Source organism: Ailuropoda melanoleuca, chromosome 10, assembly GCF_002007445.2.
Source record: "Ailuropoda melanoleuca isolate Jingjing chromosome 10, ASM200744v2, whole genome shotgun sequence".
In the NCBI taxonomy this organism is placed as follows: Eukaryota; Metazoa; Chordata; class Mammalia; order Carnivora; family Ursidae; genus Ailuropoda; species Ailuropoda melanoleuca.
In genome coordinates, this window is record NC_048227.1 from 23,085,985 (window position 1) to 23,093,587 (window position 7,603).

The window sequence follows — 7,603 nt, forward strand, 5'->3', positions numbered from 1 at the left end:
AGCATCGAACTTTGCATCGGAATCCAGGGATGTACTGTATGGTGACTAACATAATATAATTAAAAAAATCAGTATAAAATTAAAAAAAAGTAGAAACAGAAGGAAAACTGCTAAACTCATTCTATGAGGCCAGTATTTCCTTGGTCCCCAAACCAGGCAAAGACCCCATCAAAAAGGAGAATTACAGACTGATATCCCTGATGAATATGGACCCCAAAATTCTCAACAAGATCATAGCTAATTGGATCCAAGAGTACATTAAAAGGATTATCTATCATGACCATATCAACAAGAAAAGAATCAAGAACCATATGATCCTCTCAATTGATGCAGAAAAAGCATTTGACAAAATACAGCANCAGAAAAAGCATTTGACAAAATACAGCATCCTTTCCTGATTAAAACCCTTCAGAGTGTAGGGATAGAGGGTACATTCCTCAATTTCATAAAAACCATCTATGAAAAGCCTACAGCAAATATCATTCTCAGTGGGGAAAAGCTAATAGCCTTTCCTTTAAGGTCAGGAACATGACAAGGATGCCCACTCTTGCCATTATTATTCAGCATAGTACTAGAAGTCCTTGCAACAGCAATCGGACAACAAAAAAGGATAAAAGGTATTCAAATCGGGAAAGAAGAAGTCAAAATGTCTCTCTTCGCAGATGACATGATACTCCATATGGAAAACCCAAAACACTCCACCCCCAAACTGCTAGAATTTATAGAGCAATTCAATAATGCAGCGGGATACAAAATCCATTCTCAGAAACCAGTTACATTTCTATACCCGAACAATGAGACTGAAGAAAGAGAAATTAGGGAATTGATTCCATTTACAATAGCACCAAAAATCATATGTTATCTCGGAATTAACTTAACCAGATACATAAAGGATCTATATTCTAGAAACTAGAGATCACTCTTGAAAGACATTGAAGAAGACATAAAAAAAAATGGAAAAATATTCCATGCTCATGGATCGGAAGAATAAACATAGTTAAAATGTCTATGCTACCCAGAGCAATCTACACTTTCAATGCCACCCCGATCAAAATATCAAAGACATTTTTGAAAGAACTGGAAGAAACAGCCCTTAAATTTGTGTGGAACCAGAAAAGGCCCTGAATAGCCAAGTAATTGTTGAAAAAGAAAAACAAAGCTGGGGGCATCACGTTGCCGGATTTCAAGCTATACTACAAAGCTGTGATCACCAGGACAGCATGGTACTGGCACAAAAACAGACACATAGACCAATGGAACAGAATAGGGAACCCAGAAATGGACCCTTGGCTCTTTGGGCAACTAATTTTTGACAAAGCAGGAAAAAACATGCAGTGGAAAAAAGACAGTCTCTTCAATAAATAAGTGCTGGGAAAATTGGACGGCTATATACAAAAGAATGAAACTTGACCACTCTCTCACACCATACAAAAAGATAAACTCCAAATGGATGAAAGACCTTGATTTGAGACAGTAATCCATCAAAATCCTAGAGGAGAGCATAGGCAGCAACCTCTGTGACATTGGCCAAAGCAACCTTTTTCATGACACATATCCAAAGGCAAGAGAAACAAAAGAAAAAATGAACTTGTGGGACTTCATCAAGATAAATGACTTCTGCACAGCCAAGGAAACAGTCAAAAAAACTAAGAGGCAGCCCACGCAATGGGGGAAGATATTTGCAAATGACACTACAGATAGAAGACCGGTATCCAAGATCTACAAAGAACTTCTCAAACTCAATACACAAGAAACAAATAATCAAATCAAAAAATGGTCAGAAGATATGAACAGACACTTTTCCAATGAAGACATACAAAAGGCTACCAGACACATGAAAAAATGTTCAAAATCATTAGCCTTCAGGGAAATTCAAATCAAAACCACACTGAGATACCACCTTACGTCAGAATGGCAAAAATTGACAAGACAAGAAACAGCAAATCTTGGAGAGGATGTGGAGAAAGGGGAACCCTCTTACACTCTTGGTGGGAATGCAGGCTGTTACAGCCACTTTTGAAAACTGTGGAGGTCCCTTAAAAAGTTAAAAATTGAGCTACCCTATGATCCAGCAATTGCACTACTGGGTATTTACCCCAAAGAAACAGACGTAGTGAAAAAGGGCCATATGCACCCTAATGTTTATAGCAGCATTGCCCACAATAGCTAATTTGTGGAAGGAGACAAGATGCCCCTCAAATCATGACTGGATAAAGAAGCTGTGGTCCGTATATACAATGGAATATTACTCAGCTATCAGAAAGAATGAATTCTCAACATTTGCTGCAACATGGACGGCACTGGAGGAGATAATGCTAAGTGAAATAAGTCAAGCAGAGAAAGACAATTATCATATGGTTTCACTCATTCATGGAACATAAGAAATAGCAGGGAGATCAGTAGGAGAAGGAAGGAACGAATGAAGGGGGAGGTAAACAGAAGGGGGAATGAACCATGAGAGACTATTGACTCTGGGAAACAAACTGAGGGCTTCAAAGGGGAGGGGGGCAGGGGTGGGGGACTGGGATAGGCCGGTGCTGGGTATTGAGGAGGACACATATTGCATGGAGCACTGGGTGTTATACGCAAACAATGAATCATGGAAAACTGCATCAAAACTAAGGATGTAGTATATGGTGACTAACAAAACATAATAAAAAATTATTTAAAAAAAAGAATCCCTCTACTTGTATCCTTTCTACAACTATTTTGAATGATCAATGTTGGTGTCGTGTTGCAATCGCAGTCTGACACACACGTTCTGAAGGGGGTACGTCATGACCAGTGCCCCACAAGCCCTTCAGTTGGGCTTCTAGGGGCAGGTCGTTTGGTCCTAAATCACAGTGAGAGCCAGTTTCTTCTCTCATCACATGTTCTGGAGTTTTCCATTGGAAAGCGTATACATTTTTGTGAATTCTCTTGTTTTTACTTCCCATCTTAATTTCCTGTTGAACAAAATTACCCTGGAACTCAGTGTGCTGAAATTTCTGAGTCATTGTGTTTTAAGATAAGCACAGCTACTGAGTGTATATAAAGTTTATTGGTATCATGTGTCTTTTAGAAAACACTTTTCCAATTCCCCTGTCAGATCACAGACCCCTAATTCCTCAAGCGTCTTTGTGGCCATGGACAGAAACTGCAGAGAGCAAAAGACCCCTTTGTCAGGAAGTGAGGCAGCGTGGGGACAGTCAGGGGCTTGCAGGCAAAGGATTCATCTCGAGTGGTTCGGATTCCTTGAGGAGAAAGGGCAGTTCCATCACATTCTCTCTATTCCTAACAAACCAAAATATTCTGTGTGGTTGAGGAGGAAAGAGGAAGTGTTGTCCAGGATACCGATGCCTCCATGTCTGGAGTGTCCTGTCTCACTAGTTTGCGATGATCCTTTTTCATCTTTGAAGATGCTGCTTCTTGCTAGTGAACGTCGGCAGACATGGTTCGTGATGTTTGGTGACAGTAGGTTATTCCTGTAACGTCCANTGTCCATTCCCCTCTTCCCCCTTGTTATAATAGTTGGCAGCAGTGGGGAGGGGTCAAGTTCTCTAGCACGGATGCGGCTCTGCTGGAACGTGGTATTGGAGAAGGAGCCAGATGCGGAGAGCTCTTTCTTTGGGTTTCATCTCTTGGTGTTACAACTTCTGTCTGTCTTACCAAACTATTTTCCTGTCTGTCTGCAGGCCGGTACAGATGTGAGAGGGTTTCCCCGGCCCACCTACACGCCCTCCCATATGGGCCAAACTTCACCAGGCTTCATTGGCTCTGGGCCACCTCAGCCTCCTCCACCTTGGTGGACACGGGGGCCTCCCCCGCACCTCGTTCCTCCACCATGTGGTAAGATGATCTGGATTGGATGCTGTGAGTTGTAGCGCATATCCATCGTGTAACTACTTGTGTCAGTGGAGAAGACGTAGAGGAGGTACCACGAGGCTTTCCAATGCAAGGATAAACCTGAGTGAGGACACAGTAACGTTCCTCTGCTTTCTGTGGACATCCATTCCGTGGACTGTCTCGTTTCACCATACAGAACTGGGCAGCAGGGGTCTGCCATTGAGAAGAAGTGTGACATTGTGCAAAAGACAGGCATAAAAGCATTGCCCAGGTGCATTGCACAGACATGACGTTTTGGGCTCTGGGTTGGATGGAGTACAGTCTTCACATCACTTGCACGTATGGAGGCCCTAGTTATCCAGTGTTATTGATTAGTTATGAAATCATCTCTACTGTGTGCAGTGGTCATATCCCCAAGGGTGAGGGACTGGTCTCTCCTTTGTCCACAGAGGTCAGCGGAGACCTGTGAGAAACGCTCTGCTTCTGGAAGGGACCTGAGAGTGGGAGTGGAACAGGCTGGGGCAGGTGTAGAGGCTTGGCTTGAATCCTGCATGGTCAACACCAGTCTGAATCCACCTCTCTCTCTTCTAGGGCTTCAGCCCCATTCAGAAGCCTGTGGTGCTCAAGGGGACAACAGCGGCACCCCGCCCAAGAAGGTCCCAGAGAAGGACCAGGTAAATATGGTGGCTGTTTCCAGTTGTAACCATTTCTGGAACCCTGTTCCTGTCTGGGCAACACCGTGTCCTGGCCTTGTGTCTGTTGGGTATATCTTGGGACCTGTGTGTTGTGCCATTTACTTTTTAAAATGCCAAGTCTTCATGCAGGAGACTACAGGCTTCTGTGTTTCCAGATCATCACCTTAGGGATGTGTCGGTGGAACAAAGGCAGAGTTTGTGCAGAGGCCTTGACATTGCAAGGGAAACCCTGCCTGAGATGTTGTAATATCCTGAAGTTTCTCAGGACATAATGCATTGTGCTTGGCTATTTCCTCACACTAAGCAGTGGGGCAGGTGCCACTGTTGGGAAGGAAGTGTCTCTGTTGCACAATGGCAGACATGTGGACTCTGGACATGCACGGCAATAAGAAATACATTTGTTGTTCTGGGAGGAATGAAACACCTCTCACTTCATGTGCAGCATGTTGAGTTTGAGCTGTCATTTCATTAGTTATAGAAACCACTGAAGTGGGGCTCTGGTCCCTTGATTCATCATTAGGGTTGGGGTCTGCCCCTTCCTCTGCATCCTGTGGATACTTGGGGAAACCCTCTTGTCCAGTCAAGGAGGTGAGAATGAGAGACAGTGGCAGATGCTGGAGGCAGGTGTGGAGGTTTTGTGGGAATGATGCTCAGTCACTTCCTATGGGCTCGTCCTCTGTCTTTTCTGTGGCGTGGGTCAGAGACAGACGCCAGTGCGTCCCCCATAAGGAACAGCAGTCCTGCGTGCAGGCGTCTCATGTCATGGAGGAGTGAATGTTGCTGAGGACGTGATCACTTTCTCCAAGTTGCTCAGGAGATCCATTTGATGGACTTCATCTTTCACTCCTGCTGAGGTGGTTGGCAGGTCCATTTGTGGTGAAGGAGAGCCGCTTTCTCCAAGAGCTCGGCACAGCAGGTGTGCGCACAGACACTGTTCAGAAACCATATCCTGTGCTCTGGGAGGGATGAGGTCTAGTCTTAACGTTAGGAATTTAGGGTGTCTGAGAGAAGGGAGGGACACGTTCATTAAACGACACAGATGTTGTGTTCCGTATTAGGGAAGCACCAGCGATGTATCTGAAGGACAAGAGAGGGAGCCATGGGTCACACAGAAACAGGAGACTGGATAAGAAGAAGGATGGAGGTGCTCAGGGGAGTGGATGGTCTCTCTTAGGTAGAGCAGAGGCCATTCCTGGCAGGCCAGCAGCTTAAGCAGTGAGTGTGAAGGCAGAGTGAGGTCCACACTGAGTTGCTGCGCGTGTCTGTCTCACAGAGTGTATAATGCAGTTATTTGCATGAAAATGTCATTGTTGGCATAAAGCTGTTCACTCATAATCTATAAAGTTTATTGTTTCCCTAAATTTCTGAAGGTTCTGAACTGTGTGAAAGAATGCCGTGGAGATGTGGGAAATTTAATTTGGTTCTTTGGGGATTCTTGTCTGCCTCAATTTGTGTGCCCCCGTGTGAGAAAGTGAAGACAGGACTGAGATCAGAGAGCTGCTGCCTTGGCTTCAGCCTGAGTGAGGCTCTTAGTGGGGAATTCGGGGTTGACCAGGAGCCGCCCTAGCTCGAGCCCTGTCACCACCCTCTGCATCTGAGTCCCCTCCCTCCCTGCAGCTTTGCATCTCCCAGAACTTCTGCCACAGTATCCTGCGGATTTGCCTGTGTTCCTGATGTCTCAGCCCAAATGCCAGCTCTCCGTGGGGCCTACTCAGAGCCTCAGCTCTGTTTTCTTTGAAACAGGGAGCATATTGGTTTCTGAGGTTATTAGAGGCACAGGAGTTGAAGTACATAAAGTGTCTGCAGGGGCCCTTGGGCGGCTCAGGCGGTTAAGCATCCAACATTGTTTTTGACTCAGGTCATGATTTCATGGTCATGCAATCAAATCTGTGTGGGACTCAGCATTGAGTGTGGAGCTTGCTTGGGATTCTCCCTTTCCTTCTCCCTCTTCCCCTTCCCACCTCTAAGAAACAAAGAAAGAAAGAATATGCAAAATATCTGGGCTGTTGGCCATACTGCCTTCTCACTGTTTCAATGAAAATAGCTCCATGCACATGATCATCAAAAGATGTTCATTTAAGTCCACGAAATTACCACTATACCTGAACACCTCAGCCTAGAGATCGGCAATCCTCATTTCAAGGAGAAGGCAAAGACCCCCCCCCTTTTTTATTGAATTTCAGAACCTAGTTAACAAGTAAGAAAAAGATTATGAGAACGTGTACATTCAGACATTTATTTGTAAGATGTGAAGGTAATTATTTTCTATTACATATAGACTCACAGAGGCAGCCACACACTCAGGTGTTCGTCCAAAGCCTCAGATATACTGTAGGAGGCAAATGCATATGGAAAAAAATAAGATCCCATTGAAATAACCTAAAATCTATTTGCCTTACAGGACAGTTTGAAATTTGAAGATCTCCCTGAGAGGTAACAACCAGGCTGTGCAGAGTATATATGTTGTAAAGGTGTCAGATGAGCCTAATGGTCTGAATGCCTTCCCTGCCCATCCTGTCCCCTGTGCTCTGTCTCTCCTTGTATCCCCCCAATAAACCTTTCACGGTTCTGTCTCTGTGTCAGTGTCTGCCTTCACGAGGACCTACAGCACTCCCCCTCCAAGAGGACAGTGTGAATCCTGTACACACAGAAACAAACTGGCAGCAGTGGTGGTGATGGAGGATAGTGGCAAGATTACCCCTTGTGGCATCTTTACTGCAAGGGGCCCAGCAATCCTTCTGGGGAGGTGGACACATTTTGTATTTACATCTGTTGGTGGTTGTATTAACTCTGGTGATAGATACCCTTGAGTACATGGTGTCTGCTAGTTTTGGGGGTGTGTGGTGATCAGCAGGACAGGTGTCTGTCCCCAGGCAGTGGTCTGTTGTGGTGGTGAGGAATGAATGAAGGGTCAGTAGTGGCCCCAGTAGGNTAGTAGTGGCCCCAGTAGGCCACTGAGGAGGCCCTGCATTAATCCAGGTTTTGTGCACTGGTTTCACCTCACCAGCTGCCTCGCAACAGCAGGTGGGCTCTGAGGGGCGCTGATGGTGGCAGTTTTCTTTTTTCTTTCTTTTTTTTTTTTT